This window comes from Melanerpes formicivorus, unplaced genomic scaffold (assembly GCF_026170545.1).
Source record: "Melanerpes formicivorus ecotype bairdi unplaced genomic scaffold, bMelFor1.0.p_v2 SCAF_9, whole genome shotgun sequence".
In the NCBI taxonomy this organism is placed as follows: domain Eukaryota; kingdom Metazoa; phylum Chordata; class Aves; order Piciformes; family Picidae; genus Melanerpes; species Melanerpes formicivorus.
This window is the reverse complement of record NW_027142361.1, coordinates 16,043,508-16,063,728: the sequence shown is the minus strand read 5'-3', so window position 1 is coordinate 16,063,728 and position 20,221 is coordinate 16,043,508. Positions and strand designations below refer to the sequence as shown.

General features: G+C 50.1%; 1 protein-coding gene across 8 annotated transcripts in view; it reads left to right on the top strand.

The window, feature by feature from the left end:
• Nucleotides 1-20,221, top strand: part of NCOA1 (nuclear receptor coactivator 1) — a 411,243-nt gene that overhangs the window by 217,362 nt on the left and 173,660 nt on the right. Inside the window, exon 1 of one of the 8 annotated variants that reach the window (XM_068143161.1) lies at nucleotides 7,917-8,871. The exons of the other annotated variants lie outside the window; for them this stretch is intronic. The gene's annotated coding sequence lies outside the window, so the exon portion shown is untranslated. Of the gene's footprint in view, nucleotides 1-7,916; nucleotides 8,872-20,221 lie in introns of those variants that run through there. 8 annotated transcript variants of the gene reach the window in all.

The window sequence follows — 20,221 nt, the reverse complement described above, 5'->3', positions numbered from 1 at the left end:
AAAATATCAGCTGAGAAGAGAGGGAGGTGTTTGGAAATCTCACAAACCAAGATAACTGAAGATGAGGGGAGAAAAATAACCAGCCTTTTTGAAGTGGTATTCCCTGCATTTTTCCCAGTTCCTCTTGAAGAGGAATCTCTTCAACCTTGCATTTCACTCCTCCTTGTTATGCTCATCCCCCTCGTGCCTTCTCTTCCTTCCTTCTGTTTTGGGGTAGCTGTGACCTGACCTCTGCATCTTGGTGGTAGAGGAGAAAAAAAATCTCAAGGAGGACTCTAAAGAGCCAGGTAAGCCTCTGCCACCAGCCAGAGAATGGTTCCACCACAGGCTGGCAGCCTGGTGAGGTGGTACCCACACCCTTGTATGTCTTGCTTGGGATTAGATCACACAGTTTTAATTTCTGAGCCTGACTTGAGTGTTGGTTGGGTTCTCAGAAGCAGGTCCTGGCTCAAACTTGCTAACTCACAACACCAGGACATCTTCCATTCAATGTGTTTCCCTTTGGAAATGCTTCCAGGCAGCATCTGCTGCATCCTCCCTGTAGAGCCCTGGCTAAGGTCTTGCTCAGGACATCTAGGTACTGCTGTGATGCAAATGAATAAAAAATAAACAAACCACAAAGAAAGAAAGAAAGAACCTTTTTTGTTTTTTTTTTCCTTTTATGCTGAGAATGGTGAGACATTGGCACAGTTTGCCCAGAGAGGTGATGGATGCCTCATCCTTGGAACCATTCCAGGTCAGGTTGGACAGGGCTCTGAGCAACCTGATCTAGTTGAAGATGTCCCTGCTCACTGCAAGGTGGTTGGACTAGATGACCTTTTTAAAGGTCCCTTCCCACCCAAACCATTCCAGGATTTGATGATTCTATAACCCAGGTCATCTGAGATTGAAGGTAACCACCTATGGATTACATGGGGACCACCCAGCCCACGGGATGCCACCTGCAATCAAGACCTGTTCAGTTGTAGCAGCTTTTCCTTTGCACAGGGGTTTGGTCAAACTCCACCTGCTCTGTTGTTTTAATATTTTTCTTATTAATCCCTTTAACTTCTCTGTCATTCACACTTCTCTTGGAGAAACACTTCTGGTGATGTGTCTGCTGAGAAGGTGATCTGAGCTGGGCACAATCCCCTGTTTGCTTAGCTAATTATGCATAGCTAGATACCAATACCTCTAACAGCCCAAACCCTTCATTCTCCATGCTCTGCTGATGTGGCCAGATAACCATGGATGCTGTGATGTCATTGCTGCATTTTGCAGGAGTTCCCATACAACATCTTGCTTGGTGTTACCTGACTACTCTTAAGGATTTGAAAACAGCCCCATGCCACCAGCCCAACCCAGTACATGGGCTGCAGGAGCCACTTCTTGATGCAGCTGAGCTCATTTCCCTCTGTAGCTCTTGATTAATGTTGTGCTTGTCCAAGTTTCTTGTTGTTTCTTGTTTCAGCTCCCTGGGATGTTTCAGAATCTTTGTTCTCAGAGGTGGTTTCACCTCTTCTAAATCTTGCACTGTATGCAAATTTTAATAGCTGTCTGTTCCTTAATAAAGTTAAAAAATAGGAGAAGGCTCAGCAGATACCCAGTGAGCACCATCAGCTTCCTCTTCCCCACACTGCTGAGTGATTTAGGAGGACTTCAGTGATCACAGAATCTCAGCCTGGTAGGGGTTGGGAGGGACTTCTGGGGGTCATTTAGTCCAAGCCTCCTACTAAAGCAGGTTCACTCAGAGCAGGTTGCCCAGGATCATGTCCAGTCAGGTTTGGAATATCTTGAGAGAAGGAGATTCTGCAACCTCTCTGGGAAGCCTGGACCAGTGCTCTTTCACCCTCACAGGAAAAAAGCTTTTCCTCCTGTTCAGATGGAACCTCCTGGGTTCCAGTGTGTGCCTCTCACTGGGCACCACTGCAAAGAGTCTGGCCCTATTCTCTTACTCTGTTCCTTTTTGTTGACCATTGGGAAGATTGCCCTCTCAGTCTGCTCTTTTCTAGGCTAAACACCCCTAGGTCTCTCAGCCTCTCCTTGTAAGATGCTCTGCAAAACTTCTTCATCTGGGGAAGAACTAATTTTGAGACTGGTGTCTTTGTGTCTCAATCATCCTCTGCTCCAGAGCAAGGTTTAGCATGATACACTGCTTTTTTTCTTACCCATTTTGAACACCCCACCCCATTGCAGATGCTCAGGGAACATCAAGGGTGCAGCCACATTTAGTCAGCTATGGCCAACAGCAGGTGACAGCAATCATCACCCCCTTTAGCAGGAAAATCCTACAGGATGTGCTTAGAAACTGGAGGCTTGCTTCAATCCTTGTGAGAAGGATGATGACCCTTCCCCACCTCCTATAGGCAAGTGAGAAGGTGCTCTTTGCCCTGGCTGAGATACAGAAGCTGTTTGAGATCCTCTGGTCACACAAATGGTCTTGTGGATGTGGTCTACTTGGACTTCAGCAAGGCCTGTGATACTGTCCCCCACAGCAAACTGCTGACTAAGCTGTCAGCTCGTGGCTTGGACCGCAACACTCTGAGCTGGGTTAGGAACTGGCTGGAGGGCCAAGCCCAGAGAGTAGTGGTGAATGGTGCCACATCCAGCTGGCGGCCAGTCACCAGTGGCGTCCCCCAGGGATCAGTGCTGGGCCCCATCCTCTTTAACATCTTCATTGATGATCTGGATGAGGGGATTGAGTCAGTCATCCGCAAATTTGCAGATGACACCAAGTTAAGGGCAGATGTTAGTCAGTTAGAGGGTTAAAGGGCTCTGCAGAGGGACCTCGACCAACTGGACAGATGGGCGGAGTCCAATGGGATGGCATTTAACAAGTCCAAGTGCCAAGTGCTGCACTTTGGCCACGGCAACCCCATGCAGAGCTATAGGCTGGGGTCAGAGTGGCTGGAGAGCTGCCAAACAGAGAGGGACCTGGGGGTGCTGATTGACAGCTGCCTAAATATGAGCCAGCAGTGTGCCCAGGTGGCCAAGAGGGCCAATGGCATCCTGGCCTGCATTAGGAATAGTGGCCAGCAGGAGCAGGGGAGTCATTGTGCCCCTGTACTCTGCTTTGGTTAGGCCGCACCTTGAGTACTGTGTCCAGTTCTGGGCCCCTCAGTTTAGGAAGGACATCGAGACACTTGAACGTATCCAGAGAAGGGCAACAAGGCTGGTGAGAGGCCTTGAGCACAAGCCCTATGAGGAGAGGCTGAGGGAGCTGGGATTGTTTAGCCTGGAGTAGAGGAGGCTCAGGGGTGACCTCATTGCCCTCAACAGTTACCTGAAAGGTGGTTGTAGCCAGGAAGGGGTTGGTCTCTTCTCCCAGGCAACCAGCACCAGAACAAGGGGACACAGTCTCAAGCTGTGCCAGGGGAAGTTTAGGCTCGAGGTGAGGAGAAAGTTCTTCACCGAGCGAGTCGTTCGTCATTGGAATGGGCTGCCCGGGGAGGTGGTGGAGTCGCCATCCCTGGAGGTGTTCAAGAGGGGATTGGACGTGGCACTTGGTGCCATGGTTTAGTCATGAGGTCTGTGGTGACAGGTTGGACTCGATGATCCTCGTGGTCTCTTCCAACCTTAGCAATATTGTGATACTGTGATACTGTGTAGCTGTAAACACTGGTGCTCCTGTCGTGCATCACTCAGACTCGGATAGAGGGTAAGGATGAAGCTGGTGGCAGCTTGATGATAGTTCTTGTAACAGCAGTAATCCAACTGTGGAGGAATTTCTTCATGTAGATCTTTATAGGGTTTCAGAAGGCTTTCACTTCATTTGGAAAAGGCTCTTAATGCTTTATTTTTTAAGCTGCATTTTTCTTTCTGCATGGTTTTATGGGTTTGGTTGTTTTTTTAATATCTCACTCTGCAGCCTTTGAAAAGATTTACTTTGGGTAGAAAATAAACTGAATTCTGTGTGTTGGGCTTTTTTAATGTATCTTCCTAATGGCTTCTCCTCCTCCAGTGAAAAAGCTGCTGCACAGCACTTACCTTGCCCTGCTAGTAACAGTTGGTTACATGAGGGTAGCTCACCAGTTGTGAAGGTGAAGCACTTGCTTGCTTTGATGGACTGTTAGGTTTGGTCAGCTTTGTGGTCCCCTCCAGGTGTCTGTGTGGTAATAGAAGAGCATTGGTGAATGTTTTTGGGGTGAGGACCCCCAGGATGGTGACTAGTGGATAAAGAATTCTAGAGCACAAAACTTAACTAGATCACAAGTCTTCTGAGGAGCAGCTGAGCAAAGTGGGATTGTTTAACCTGGAGAAAAGGAAGATCAGGGGAGATCTTCTTGCTCTGTGATCAAGAACCAGAAAGGAGGTTGGAATGAGGTGGCGATTGGTCTCTTCTCCCAAGTAAAAAGCAATAGGACAAAATAGGGCAAGAGAACATGGCCTCAAGTTGTGCCATGGGAGGTTTAGGCTCTACACGAGGAACAATTTCGTCTCTGAGATGGTTGTCAAGCCCTGGGCCAGGCTGTCCGGGGAAGTGGTTGATTCCCCATCCCTGGAGGGACTGAAAATCTGTGCAGATGTAGTGCTGAGGAACATGGTTTAGCAGCAGACTTGGCAGTGCTGGGTTAACTGCCCAGTTGGACTTGATGATGTTAGTTTGCTTCCAGCGAAAATGAGTCTGTGAATCCATGGTTCTTTGACTTTCAGGAAGGAGATTTTTAGTGCAAGTCCAGGTTGAGGCATGCAAGTTGCCATCTAATGTGGCACTTACACTTTACAATGTTCTGAAGCTTTGTCTTCAGCAGTGTGCTGCCTTCTTGATTTAGTTGGTTAGAAAAATATGGGCATTTTCTATCTTTGAACAAAATCCTAGCCGTGGCCAGTGCTTAACCATGGGTGGTGAAGGCAGACCGAGATCAAAACCAGGATTAGTTCATCCCCAGATAATTAGAGATCAGACAAACTAACCAGAATTTTACAACAGGATAATAATCAAGGAATTCCAAATACAGCCTTTCATATATTTATTTTTGGTGTGGTCATTGAGTTTTGGTTAGCTTTTCATGCTGTTGCCTTCCAGTCTTCTTCCATGGCAGCCAGCCAGCAGCTTGCATCTTCAGAAGGGGAGCCATCAATCAGGAATTTAGCATCAAGTCTAATAAAATTGATTAATTTATTTGCAGGAAAACCACAACAGTCTTTGCAAACAAGCTCTCTAGTACAGTGCTCTGTTTTGGCAAGGGAAGGATTCTCCCCAGCAGATTAATCGTCGCTTTGGAGGCAGCACCGGAAAGACTTTCCTCTGGCTCTTATCAGAGAATCATAGAATGGTCTAGGTGGAAAAAGACCTTTAAAATCATTGAGTCCAACTCAGCACTGCTAGGTCACCACTAAACCATCTCTCTCAGCACCACGTCTACATGGCTTTTTAATCCCTCAGGGGATGTGGACTCCACCACTGCCCTGGGCAGCCTGTTCCAGGCCTTGACTACCCTTTGGGGAAGAAATTGTTCCTCATGTCAAACCCAAACCTGTCCTGGTACAACTTGAGGCCATTTCTTCTTCTCCTATTGCTTTTTACTTGGGAGAAGAGACCCAAACTTCACCTCCCTTCAACCTCCTTTCAGGGAACAGTAGGAGTTAGAGTGAGAGAGAGAGTTGTAGAGAGTGAAGGGCACAAAGCTGGGGAGGGGTTTGGAGCACAAGCCCTATGAGGAGAGGCTGAGGGAGCTGGGGTTACTTAGCCTGGAAAAGAGGAGACTCACGGGAGACCTTACTGCTGTCTACAACTACCTGAAGGGAGGTTGTAGCCAGGTGGGGGTTGGTCTCTTCTCCCAGGCAACCAGCACCAGAACAAGAGGACACAGTTTCAAGCTGCACCAGGGGAGGTTTAAGCTGGATGTTAGGAAGAAATTCTTCATAGAGAGAGTGATTGCCCATTGGAATGTGCTGCCCAGGGAGGTGGTGGAGTCACCATCATTGGAGGTGTTTAGGAGGAGACTGGATGGGGTGCTTGGTGCCATGGTTTAGTTGATTAAGTGGTGTTGGATGATAGGTTGGATGCGATGATCTTGAAGGTCTTTTCCAACCTGGTCTGGTCTATTCTATTCTATTCTATTCTATTCTATTCTATTCTATTCTAAAACTCAACCCAGTATTTGAGGGATGGCCTCACCAGTACATAGTACAGAGGGATGATCCCTGCCCTAGTCTTGCTGGCCACACTATTGCTGATGGAAGCCAGGATGCTGTTGGCATTCCTGGGCACACTGTTGGATGTGTTGGTACCTTCAGTGGCTGTGAGTTACAGTGGTGTTTACAAGCCCACATGTGCTTGTGCCACAGTTTAATTTGTGCTCCTCCAGAACGTTATGTATTTGTACCTTCTGCCAAATGCTTTCCTCTCCCCATAGAGAAAAGTGTGTAATTGCAAAGTGTACTTCAGTGGCATAAGATGAAACTAAGTGTGTAATGTTCCTTGGCTGGGAGGGAATTATCCTTATTTTTCCCTTTCAGCAGCTGTAGAAATTAACCCACTTTTCCTATCAGTTACTGGGAGAAAAGGGCAAGAAGAACCTGCACTCCTTATTGGACCTGGAGGGGAACACTGTCACTGAAGACGAGGAAAAGGCTGAGGTCCTGAACACCTTCTTTGCCTCAATTTTTAACAGTAAGGCAGGAGTTCAGGACGAGTGGCCTCCTGAGCTGGGTGACGGGGTCAGGGAGCAGTGTAATGCCCCGGAAATCCATGAGGAATTAGTTCGGGACCTGCTGAGCCACTTGGACACTCACAAGTCCATGGGACCGGATGGGATCCATCCTAGGGTGCTGAGAGAGCTGGTGGATGAGCTGGCCAAGCCGCTCTCCATCATTTTCCTCCAGTCCTGGCTCACCGGTGAGGTCCCAGATGACTGGAAACTGGCCAATGTGGTCCCCATCCACAAGAAGGGTTGGATGGAGGAACCTGGAAACTCCAGGCCAGTCAGCCTGACCTCAGTGCCAGGGAAAGTGATGGAGCAGATTATCCTGGTGGCAATAACTGCGCACCTGAAAGATGGCCAAGGGCTCAGGACCAGCCAACATGGATTTAGGAGGGGCAGGTCCTGCCTGAACAACCTGATCTCCTTCTATGATCAAGTGACCCGTCTGGTGGATGTGGGGAGTGCTTGGCCCTTCTGCAGCTGTGGTCCTCTAGGTTCTACTATGCAGACAGCAGCATCCTCCCTGGACTGAAAATCATGAAATCATAGAATGGTCTGGGTTAGAAGGTCATCAAGTCCAACCCCTCTGCAATGAACAGGGAAAAGAGTACCTGGACATTATTCTCCTCTGCTGACTTCTGGAGCATCATTTCTGTATCTCCCCATCCTACCAACACACTTTATTCCAAGTTCCTTGTCAAAGTTTCCCCCGCCCCGTGCCATTCTGAGCACTTTCTCCTCCTTTGTGTCTACTCTGATGTCTGTAGCTGTGCTATCCAAGTCCCATCCTGCTTCATCTTTACTTTTGATGAAAAGAATTTGAGAACTGAGGAGCAGGACAGGGGAGAAGGGACCTTCCCCAGGGTCCCTGAAATCAGTCATTCAAATGCCACACCGATGGCAAACCCCAAATTATTTGGACGTGGATCAAAAGAGCCACTTTACACCTCAAACACCTTAAGGTTCCATGTTTGGTTTTGTTTATGCTATTCAAAAAAGGTGACATCCAGACCTTGATGGTGCCTGTGATATGACTGAGGGTGTGAAGTTACAGCATGTCCCCATGCTCCTGGCTGGGCATTGGGGTAGTTGTGACCCCCTGGAGACAAGTTTGGATGATGACAGTTTGGGGTTTTTTTTCCTTAAATCTGCTGTCCTCCAACCCAAGCTCCATACAAAAGCAAGGCACATCCAAAATTTTAGCAGAACATACTGTGGTGCACATCAGCTCTGTGGAGAAAACTGGGGGGGGGGGTGGGGGGGGGGGGGGGTGTCCTGATCACTCCCAGGGTGATACACAGCCTGATTCTGGGTTTGTCTCATAGTCCAAGCTGTAAGTCCAACTTGTAAGTCCAAGCTGACACTTTCCAAGTCTGGCAAAGTAAAAAACCTGCTGTTTTAAGGGCAAGAATTGTGAAGTTGCCTTCTCTGGAGAGATTCCAAACCCACCTGGATGTGATCCTATGCAACCTGCTATGGGTGACCCTGCTTTAGCAGGAGGGTTGAACTAGGTGATCTGCAGGGGTCCCTTCTGACCCTCACCAGTCTGAGATTCTGCAATTCCATGAAATGCCTCTTTTTGGATGGAGAAGCCTCAGGTTCCATCATCAGACTGGGATGTGGGGAGGTACAAGAGGGGTGAGATTTGGGTAAGGGAGTTTTTCCTGCACCGTGGTTTTTCCTCATGTGCAATGATAATTTTTCTGTGCTCTAGAGATAAAATGTGAGATAAAATGTAATAACATCTGGGGCACACTCAGCTGTCATGGTGCCTTATGGGGATGCAGAGAATAAAAACTGACTTGTGTCTGAATTTAGAGCAAACAAAACTGCCTTTGATTTCGAGCGTTTGATAGTTTCACTTTAAAAGATGAGAGTCCCTGGGATGGGGCTGGTTCTGTTTCTAACCCCAGCAAGCTGCAAGCCTTGCTGCTTTCGCTCGCTCGCTCCCGTGCCGTCGGAGCTGCCTGGCAGGTGTCATCGCCGGCGCTCGCTCGGGTCCGGCGGCGTGCCTTGGGTTTCATTATCGACCAGCCGGTGAGGGAACCGTGTGGGAGAAGCTGGCGGTGAGTCCTATTCGCCCGCGATGGCAACAGCACCATGTGCTGACGGGTGCTGAAGGGCTCGCCAACCCCCAGGGAGCGCATGGGGGGAGCGTGCGGGAGCGAGCGGGAGCCGGCGGCATGTTCGTCATCCGGGGGCCGCGCAGCCAGCGAGCAGAGCCACGGAGCGGGGGAGCTGCTGGGTAAGGGACCACGACTCCTTCCACCTAGTGCAGCCCTTTTGCTGAGAGGGCTTTGGGAGCGAGTGGTGGGGTTTGGAGCGAGCGGTGGGTTCGGAAGTGAGTGCTGGGATGTTCATATGTCTGGGCTCTCCCGCTGCGACCTAGCTGGGGTGAGGGGGGAGAAAAAACCTTTGCTGTCACTTTACTCAGCATTTATACAACAGTGCCAAGCAAAGCCGGTGTGTGGCTAACGAAGGAGATTAGCATTTTTCCAAGGCCGCCTTCCCTTGGGTATTTTACTTCGGGCTTCTTTTATGGCATGAAGTTTGCCGAGGCCGTTTTGGGTGCTGGCCCCTTGCGCGCAGCGTTGTCGGCACTGAGTAGAGCTCCGCGTTACGGAGGAGAAGGGGCTGAGTAGAAAATGACGTATTTCAGTGGTGACCTTGAAAATCAGTGTGTGAATGTTTAAGCTGGGCAGAGCTGGCACGAATCCTCACGGCGACTTGCAGAAGTAAGGACGTGAGATTAGTTTTTTGTTGTTGGTTTTTCATTTTCTTTCTTTCTTTAGGGAAAAAAAATGTTCCTCGTTAAAAGGGGGAAAAAATGCTGATTGCTTCATGTTCGTTAATCATTGATGGCAGGAGCAAAAGCAGCAGATGAAGTTAATGATTTCACATGTATATCACAGTATCACTTAGGTTGGAAAGGACCTCGAGGATCATCGAGTCCAACCTATCAACACAGACCCCATGACTAGACCATGACACCAAGTGGGTGCCATATGGGTCCCCTTCAGCAAAGTGTTGCACAACGTAAAGGAGCTCTGCCCTTTTGAAGTTGGTATGGGGTTTCTGTGTCAGTGGGCACTCGTGAGGTCTCTCTCTGGAATTTCTCCTGCCCTTAATTCGCTCAGTGGGTTTGGGTTCGTTCCTGCCTGCATGGCAGCAGCCCCAGAGTTACTACTGGATTACTGAATCCCAAATTCAAGGATGGTGAGGATTTGAAGGGACTTCTAGAGATCATCCAGTCAACACTCCCTGCTAAAGCAGGGTTATTGATAGCAGGTTGCCCAGGATTGTGTGCAGGAAGGTTTGGAATCTCCCTGGAGGAGGAGACTCCACAGCTTCTCTGGGCAGCCTGGTCCAGGGCTCCAGCACCCTCACAGGAAGAAGTTTCTTCTCATGCTTAGATGGAACTTCCTGGGTTCTATTTTGTTCCTGTTGGCCCTTGTTCTGTCACTGGGCACCACTGAAAAGAGTCTGGCCCCATTCTCTTAACATCTGCCCTTCGGCTATTGATCAGCATTGAGAAGATCTCCTCTCAGTCTGTTCTTCTCCAGGCTAAATAGCCCCAGGTTGCTCAGCCTTTCCTCCTCCCAGGGATGCTTCAGTCCCTTCCACATTTTTGTTGCCTCCGCTGTACTTTTTCCAGTAATTCCTTGTCTCTCTCAAACTGGGCAGCCCAGAACTGGACACAGTCCTCCAGATGTGGCTTCACTAGGGGAAAGTAAAGGGGGAGGAGAGCCCCACACCACAGGGTGAATAAAAATGCAGTTGTTGCCTGGAGCCTGCTGCATGGGAGAAGGCGTTGGAGGGCTTTCCACCATAAATCCGACATCGCCGGTGCCTTCCTTTTTGCTGTACATGCCTGTAACAGGCTGGAGTGATGGAGAATATTGTTTAAGATTTATGTAAACCTTTAAAACACTGCATAAATTGTAGCTGAAGGCACTGCCATACCACTCTTGAGTGGCACAAACAAATTTCTCATTTACAAAGCAGGCTCCATCTCTTGCTTTTCCTCTGTTGTTTTTTTTTTCTTTTCTTTTTTTTTTTTTTCCTGGTTGCTGCTGACATCACTAAATAGCACAGGAATAAGATCCAAGTGTTGGATGATGTGATGCCAGTCTTCCCCAAAAGGGTTGTCAAGCCCTGGAACCAGCTACCCAGTGCAGTGTTGGAGTCATCATCTTTGGAGGGGCATCATCTTATGGGGGACATAGTTTAGCAGTAAACAGGCAGTGCTGGGTTAATGTTTGGACTTAATGATCTTAGAGATCTCTTCCAGCCTAAATGGTTCTTGAGTCCTACATCTCCATCTGTGTTTTCAGGGCTCTTTGGTTCGCCCCTTTTCAATTTTTAACACTACTGATGTAGGTCTTCCATCAAAGAGAGCCAACATGGCACAAAAATCACAGTTTTCCCTTAAAAACTTCAGATCCAGACTGATACAGCAGCATAGCAGCAAGAGTTGTATGCCTCAGAGATGGGCAAATCAGGTTGAGAGATTTGTGTTCTCCACTCCTCTTACCCCATCCTCTGGCAGTGTTGTATATGTATTGATGATGGTGGAATCTCAGTGAACAGATTGTGGCTTCAGCATTGCATCAGTGATGAAGCAAGTCTCTATGCAAGACCTTGAAACAAGGGAAGGTTTTTTTAGGTTGAAGTCAATCCAATCCAAAATGGATTTCACAGATCCATGCTCACATTCTCAGATCCACAGAGTTGGGGATGTGTGTCAGGAAGAAGATGTCCAGGAGGTCAGTACAGGATGCTTGACAGTGTGATGGAGATGGCAGCTGCTATGCTCCTCACACCTCCTGTCTTTTTCTGAGGCTTTGCACATGCCTCTTCATACCTTGGAGAAGCTGACAGTGGTCAGTCTGTCTACTCTGTTGTGTTCCAAGATTCAATGAGTCTCCTGGCATGCTGCAGGTAGATGTGTGCTGAGATCCTGAAGACACGTTAACCTGAGGACCATTGACATCTAACATTTTTTTAGCCCTTCTGCTGTTTCTTCCTTTTAGTGCTTCTGCACCCACCATCTGCATTCACCCAGTCACTCTGGTCTTAATTTTCATAGTTCTCCCCTCTTCCCTGGTCTTTACTCAGTTCTGGTACAAGATGGAGGGAATCTTTACTATTCTTGGTTCCATCTGGAAACCCAAAGGAAGGACAAAACCAGCCCAACACTGTTATTTGGAGAAGTCACTCTGCACTTGGGTGGGTGAAGAAGGCACATGGCTTGGTTCATCAACACATATTTTGCTTGATGGCCAAGAGGAAGAAGGTTCTGCATTGTTGCCAACTGGGTTGGAGCATCCATCATGGCTTGGGCTTGCCATGATGTTGCCAACCATAATATCAATGGTGATGTTGCTCAAGCACCACCAGCCCACCACTCCCAACAGAAAGGCATACAGAGCATCCGTGTGTGCTGGATCCTAGTGCTCCAGGTTTTCCATGCTTGCTGCTGGTAGTGAGACATTTTGGGTGACTTTGGATCATAGAATGGTTTGGGTTAGAAGAGACCTTTAAAGGTCATCTAGTCCTTTTATGTTTTAGATACTTTTATCAGCAAAGAAGTAGTGAAGAACAAAGTCCTTTCCTGCAGCTGGGCAGAGCTCCAGCTGGGCAGCTTTTGGGCAAGGAGGATTAGGAATCAAAAATATGGAGCCAGCACCATGGTAGGTCCAAGCACACATTGGGTGTCCATGGGTTGGTGTCTGCTACTTGTCCTTGGACATCTTCATGGGGCTGTGACCATTTGGATTGGAAGGGACCTTAAAGATCATCTAGTTCCAATTCCTATGCTGTGGTGGGTTAACACCCTTTTCTGAAAACAAAAAAAAACAAAGCAGGGTGGAGGGCTTGTGGGTACTTTACCCTCCCTGCAGGGCATTTCCCCCTGGGAAAGCTGAGTCTGTTCCACTCCCCCCTCCCTGCCCAGCTAGGGTATAAAAAGCAGGACATCATAGCTGTTGGATCTCCTTTTGGCTCCTGCCTCTGCTGGATGAGAGCTACTGTAGCTGCCCTCCTGCTCCTCAGTCACGTGGCCGGACCTGATCCTTCTCCCTGCTGCCTCCACGCCTCCTCAGAGAAAGACTGGTTTTGTTGGTTTTTTTTTCTGTCCCCCTCCCATCCATTCTTGTTCCTTGCCCTTGTGAACCTTTCCTGTTATTGTGCTATATATATATATATATTTTAAAGAAAATTCTTTGCCTCTCTACTTCCAAGCCGACTCCAGATTGTTGTTTAGTGGATTTGCTCCTTACCCTTTTTTTTCCCCCTCTCTGTTTGGAGGGAGGACGGGGGGGAGTGGGGAAGAGATTGTCAGCCTTTCCCCGATCTGGGCTTTTAACTCCCAGTTAAGGCTCAAACCACTACAATTTTTGGCGCACCAGCGTGGGGCTAGCTGTTGTGCCCACTCTGCAGATCGATTGCAAAAGATGGAGAGTTTAAATGTAGTTCTGGGTGTCGGTTTTTCGTTTGGCAGTTGGGGCTCAAGTTTTGTTGCTGGGGCGATCGTGTGAGTTCTTGTGGATTGTGGGGGGACACCTGGTGCATGGCCGGTGGCACGGAGCCCCTCCTGCTGTTTCAAGCAGGGGTGGTTCTCGACCATCGGCATCGGGGTACCACTTGAGAATGCGGAACCTGCCTTTAGAATAAACCAAACCAGTTTGGAAGAGACCTTCAAGATCATCGTGTCCAACCCATCAACCAATCCAACCCACCCAAACAGCTAACCCATGGCACCAAGTACTCCATCAAGTCTCCTCCTGAACACCTTCAATGACGATGACTCCACCACCTCCCCGGGCAGCCCATTCCAATGGGCAATCACTCTTTCTGTATAGAACTTCTTCCTAACATCCAACCTGAACCTCCCCTGGCGCAGCCTGAGACTGTGTCCTCTTGTTCTGGTACTGGCTGCCTGGGAGAAGAGACCATCATCCGCCTGTCTACAACCTCCCTTCAGGTAGTTGTAGAGAGTGATAAGGTCACCCCTGAGTCTCCTCTTCTCCAGGCTAAGCAACCCCAGCTCCCTCAGTCTTTCCTCATAGGGCTTGTGTTCCAAACCCCTCACCAACTTTGTTGCTCTTCTCTGGACTCGTTCCAGCAAGTCAACATCCTTCCTAAACTGAGGGGCCCAGAACTGGACACAGTACTCGAGGTGTGGCCTAACCAGTGCAGTATACAGGGGCAGAATGACCTCCCTGCTCCTGCAGGCCACACTGTTCCTGATGCAGGCCAGGATGCCATTGGCCCTCTTGGCTGCCTGGGCACACTGCAGGCTCATGTTCAGCCTACCATCGACCAGTACCCCCAGGTCCCTCTCTGCCTGGCTGCTCTCCAGCCACTCTGACCCCAGCCTGTAGCTCTGCATGGGGTTGTTGTGGCCAATGTGCAGAACCCGGCGCTTGGATGTGTTAAATCTCATGCCATTGGATTCTGCCCATCTGTCCAGCCTGTCGAGGTCCCTCTGCAGAGCCTCTCTACCCTCCAGCAGATCAACTCTTGCCCCCAGCTTGGTGTCATCAGCAAATTTACTGATGATAGACTCAATGACCTCATCCAGATCATCAATAAAGATGTTAAAGAGCACAGGGCCCAGCACTGATCCTTGGGGCACACCACTAGTGACTGGCCGCCAGCTTGATGTGGCACCATTCACCACCACTCTCTGGGCTCGGCCCTCCAGCCAGTTCCTCACCCATCGCAGTGTGCTCCCATCCAAGCCATGGGCTGACAGCTTGGCCAGGAGTTTGCTATGGGGGACGGTGTCAAAGGCCTTGCTGAGGTCCAGGTAGACTACATCCACAGGCCTCCCCACATCCACCAGGCGGGTCACCTGATCATAGAAGGAGATCAGGTTGGTCAGGCAGGACCTGCCCTTCCTAAATCCATGCTGGCTCAGCCTGATCCCTTGGCCATCCTGTAAGTGCTGTGTTATTGCACTCAGGATGACCTGTTCCATGATCTTGCCTGGCACTGAGGTCAGGCTGACAGGCCTGTAATTCCCTGGTTCATCCAACCGGCCCTTCTTATGGGTGGGCACCACATTGGCCAGCTTCCAGTCCTCTGGGACCTCTCCAGTGAGCCAGGACTGCTGGAAAATTATGGAGAGTGGCTTGGCCAGCTCGTCTGCCAGCTCTCTCAGCACCCTAGGATGAATCCCATCTGGTCCCATGGACTTGTGGGGATCCAAGCCTCTAAGGAGAGTTCCAACCACCTCCTCATGGAACATAGGGAAACAAGACCTAGCAACATCCTTAAACATTCTGTGGGTTGCCTCCCCTCTCTTCCAAAGGTGATACACCCTCTTTTTTTCCCTCAGTTCCATTAAAAGTTCATGAACCATCCAGGCTGGCCGTCTGCCCCGGCGGCTCATCTTCCGGCACATTGGCACAGCCTGTCCCTGAGCCTTCAACAATTCTTCATTGAAGTAGGTCCAGCTCTCCTGGACCCCTTTGCTTTTAAGGGCTTTATCCCAAGGAACCCTCTGAATTAGTTCCTTGAGTAACCTGAAGTCTGCCCTCCGGAAGTCCAGAGTGGAGGTCTTCTTGCTGCTCCTCTTGGCTTGACCAAAAACTGAGAATTCAATTATCTCGTGGTCACTGGACCCCAAACACCCTCCAACCACCACATCACCCACCAGTCCTTCCCTGTTGGTGAAGAGGAGGTCAAGCATAGCCTTGCCCCTGGTAGGCTCACGCAGCACCTGGGATAAGAAGCTGTCCTCCATGCACTCTAAGAACCTCCTAGACTGTCTCCTCTCTGCCGTGTTGAGATCCCAGCAGATGTCAGGCAGGTTGAAGTCGCCCATGAGAACAAGGTCCGGAGATCTTGAGACAGCCCTAAGCTGCCTATAGAATGCTTCATCAACATCTTCCTCCTGGTTGGGTGGTCTATAACAGACTCCAACCAGGGTGTCTGCCCTGCTGGTCTTCCCTCTAATTCTTATCCACAAGCATTCAACCCGATCATCCCTAATCTCCATCTCAATGGCATCTAGTGCCTTCCTGATGTACAGGGCCACCCCTCCACCCCTTCTTCCTCGCCTGTCTCTCCTGAAGAGCTTGTAACCGTCAATTGCAGCGCTCCAGTCATGTGAGTCGTCCTACCACGTCTCTGTGATGGCAACTACATCATAATTTTCCTGCTGCATCAAGGCTTCCAGCTCCTCCTGTTTGTTACCCATGCTTCGTGCATTAGTGTACATACACTTCAGCTGGGCTGGTGGTTTCACCTCCGACTCTAGCTTGAGCTTGTCACCCCCAGACTCTTGTCTGAGAGGACTATTTTCAGCCCTTTCCCCCTTCAAAACTAGTTTAAAGCCCTGTCTATGAGACCTGCCAATTCCCTTCCTAGGATCTTTTTACCTTTGGGGGACAGTCCATTCTCATATACAGTGATCTTTCCCCTTCTCTGGGACAGATGTACTCTATCTGTTGCCAGCTGGCCTGGTGCAGTAGAAAGTTTCCCAATATCAAAAAAACAAAAATTCTTTTGACTGCACCAGCCTCTAAGCCACTTGTTAACTATAGCTGCTGGCCTGTTCCTTACTGTATTCCCTCCTGCAGTTAAGGGTATTGATGAAAAAATTATTTGTACCCCTTACCCCTCAACCAGGTCTCCCAGGGCCCTGAAGTCATCTTTGATAGCCCTGGGAGTTCTGGTTGCAACATCACCATTCCCTAACTGCATAACTAGTAAAGGGTAGTAGTCAGAGGGCTGCACCAGTCTAGGCAGCCTACTGGTAACATCATTAACTTGGGCTCCTGGCAGACAAGAGTTCCCTATGAGATGGGTCAGGCCAACATATAGGGCCCTCCATTCCCCTCAGAAGGGAATCACCAATAACAATTACCCTCCTCTTTTTTTTGAGGGAACAGGTCCTGATGCCAGCGGAAGGCTGTTTAACCTTAGGCTGCTTAGCTTTAGGGAGAACTCCAGATGGTGTGTCCTCCGGCATCAGGACCACCTCACCCTCAATCTCCAGTGCTCCATATCTATTTTCCAAGAGCAGTGGGGAAGGTGAGGGGAGGCAAGGAGGTTTAACTTTGCATCTTTTGAGAGGAACCTGCGTCCATTCCCCTCTGCTTTTTGAATAACCAGCCTCTGCTGGGGGAGCCTGCAGAGCCTGCTTACTCCGATTCAACTCTTTCCTCTTCTGATTCACCTCTTTCCTCCTTTGGTCCATCTCCTTCCTCCTCTGGTTCATCTCTTTCCTACATTTCCTTACATTTCTAAGGCTAGCAAACTTATCCTTCAGTCTGGCCACCATATTAAGCAGATAGTCAACCTGCTCACACCTTATACAAGAGTTGCCCCCACTACCCTGCATCTCAAGTGCCAGGCTCCAGCATTCTTCTCTACAGCCAGATACCTGGACAGCTACGTGCTTCTGTTCTACCTCGGTCTGGGTCGACACTGATTTTTTTAGGGAGATTTTGCTGCGAGTTACAACCATGGCTGTCCCTGTCCACAGCACCTACTGCCAATTTAAAAAAAAAAAAAAAAAAAAAAAAAAAAGGGACGGCGCGTGAGAGTACAAGAGAATACAGGGTGCCCGATGAAGAGAGCCCCCCGAGCCGCAGCAGAGCCTTTTAAATTCAGCCGCTCCCGCCGCTGGGATCACGAGTCTGCCCACGTGAAAGGGCGGCTGCTCCTTCCTCACGGCAAAACTCGGCAGCGATGGCGATTCCCGCAGCCCGAAAAGGAGAGCAGCGGCTGGTCCCCGGCGGTTGCTGGTCTGGGTGCTGTCCCGAGCGAGCTGCCCTTCCTCCATGGCGGGGAGCGAAGTGGGGGAGGGGCAATGGCAAACAGATCAGAGTCAGGTCCATTCTCACTGCGGGGATCGAGCCAGCCGCTGCGAGCGGGTGAGCCAGCTCCCGAAACCTTGGAGGGCCGTCAGGGACCCCAGCTGGAAAGTCGTTTTCAAGGGCTCTGAGAACGCGTTTATGGCTTTCGCTGGAGAAGCCGTTTGAGTGTCCGAGAGGTGGAGGTGATTTTGATTCTGTGCAATGGCGGTAGAGGTGGGCGGAGCCCTGTTGTATGCCAAGTGGCGGCAGCGGAGGGCCCAGCCGTGTGCTCGGGCTGCAGTAGGGCCGGCTCTAATCTCTCTTCCCGATCTCCGGGTGAGTTCCAAAAATGGCACCGAGCGCCTGGTTCCACCTCCCTTCTTCTCAGTGAGCTGTGGTGCAGCCCCTCCCTCTTCTGGGGGGTTGTGCAGCCGGATGCTGTCATGCCTCGGTACGCAAATGCCCAGTGGGGTGGCGGAGTGCCTCGGACATGCATCCGTGTAGTTTTGGACCGTGGTTGGAAGCGGTTGGTTGCAGCACCCTGGATGGATTGCAAAAGGCAGTCGTGGAGCCGAATTGTTCCGACTGGCCTGCCCCAAGGGTGGAGAATATGCCGCCGAGTAAATAGAGATGAGAATAAAGGCTTGGCTGAGAAGTTGTGAGGCTTTTCCAGGTGACCAGCATGTCCAACGAATCTATGGAGAGCTTGCACCGCAGGAGAGTGAACTCTGCATCACTGGGAGGTTCCGTTGGATGAAGGAAGAAGAACTGGAATGGACAGACACTTGAGCCTGAATGAGAGACTTTTTGGGTGGACGCCCAGATGAAGATACGGACTTCACTGGACATGTCATCAGAAGTTCTCTGATTTGATGATGTGTTTGGGTGCAGGGATTATGGTATGAAATAAGGGGTGGCTCCTGTCATAGTTTGGGCTGGGTGCCCTCTGCTACGGGGGTGAGAATAAACCATTTTAGAATAAACCAAACCAGGTTGGAAGAGACCTTCAAGATCATCGCGTCCAGCCCATCAACCAATCCAACCCACCCAAACAACTAACCCATGGCACGAAGTACCCCATCAAGTCTCCTCCTGAACACATCCAATGACGGCGACTCCACCACCTCCTTGGGCAGCCCATTCCAATGGGCAATCACTCTTTCTGTATAGAACTTCTTCCTAACATCCAACCTGAACCTCCCCTGGCCAGCCTGAGACTGTGTCCTCTTGTTCTGGTACTGGCTGCCTGGGAGAAGAGACCATCATCCGCCTGTCTACAACCTCCCTTCAGGTAGTTGTAGAGAGTGATAAGGTCACCCCTGAGTCTCCTCTTCTCCAGGCTGAGCAACCCCAGCTCCCTCAGTCTTTCCTCATAGGGCTTGTGTTCCAAACCCCTCACCAACTTTGTTGCTCTTCTCTGGACTCGTTCCAGCAAGTCAACATCCTTCCTAAACTGAGGGGCCCAGAACTGGACACAGTACTTGAGGTGTGGCCTAACCAGTGCAGTGTACAGGGGCAGAATGACCTCCCTGCTCCTGCTGGCTACACTGTTCCTGATGCAGGCCAGGATGCCATTGGCCCTCTTGGCTGCTTGGGCACACTGCAGGCTCATGTTCAGCCTACCATCGACCAGTACCCCCAGGTCCCTCTCTGCCTGGCTGCTCTCCAGCCACTCTGACCCCAGCCTGTAGCACTGCATGGGGTTGTTGTGGCCAATGTGCAGAACCCAGCACTTGGATGTGTTAAATCTCATGCCATTGGATTCTGCCCATCTGTCCAGCCTGTCGAGGTCCCTCTGCAGAGCCTCTCTACCCTCCAGCAGATCAACTCCTGCCCCCAGCTTGGTGTCATCAGCAAATTTACTGATGATGGACTCAATGCCCTCATCCAGATCATCAATAAAGATGTCAAAGAGCATGGGGCCCAGCACTGATCCCTTGGGGCACACCACTAGTGACTGGCCGCCAGCTGGATGTAGCACCATTCACCACCACTCTCTGGGCTCGGCCATCCAGCCAGTTCCTAACCCAGCTCAGTGTGCTGCTGTCCAAGCCATGGGCTGACAGCTTGGCCAGGGTGTTTCCTGTGTCCAGAAGTCCAGACCAGTGGGTGGACACAGGAAATTAGGTATTTCTACCATGATCCCTTGCACCACTATAAATTTCTGGCCAGCTGAGACTAGCCTAGCAGTGGGGGGGAAGGAGGAGCCCTGGGGGTTTTGGGTGCACCCTCAGGTGGGGATGGGATCTTTCTGGGTCTGTTTCGGGGTCTCTCTTGTCACTGTGCTTCTAGCCTTCTGTACGCACTCACTGTTCTCTATTTAAACTTTCCATCACTTTTGCAATCTGTTTGTCTGAGTCGTTACTGCTAGGCGTGGTGGGGAGGGGGTCTGCCCCAACCCATTACATATGCCTTGGGCAGGGACACCTCCTACTACACCAGATTGCTCAAGGCCCCTTCCAACCTGACTTTGAACACTTCCAGTGTTGCAGCCTCCACAGCTTCTCTGGACAAGCTGTTCCAGTGCCTCACTACCCTCATTTCTTCCTAATGTCTAATCTAAATCTAGCTGCTTCCAGTTTGAAGCCACTGCCCCTTGTCCTGTTGCTACATGCCTTTGTAAGAAGCCCCTATCCAACCATCCTGTAGGTCCCCTTCAAATACTGGAAGGCTGCTCTATGGTATCCCTAAAGCCGCCTCTTCTCCAGGCTGAACAAACCCAACTCTCCCAGCCTGGCTTCACAGGAGAGGTGTTCTAGCCCTCTGGATCATCTTTGTGGCCCT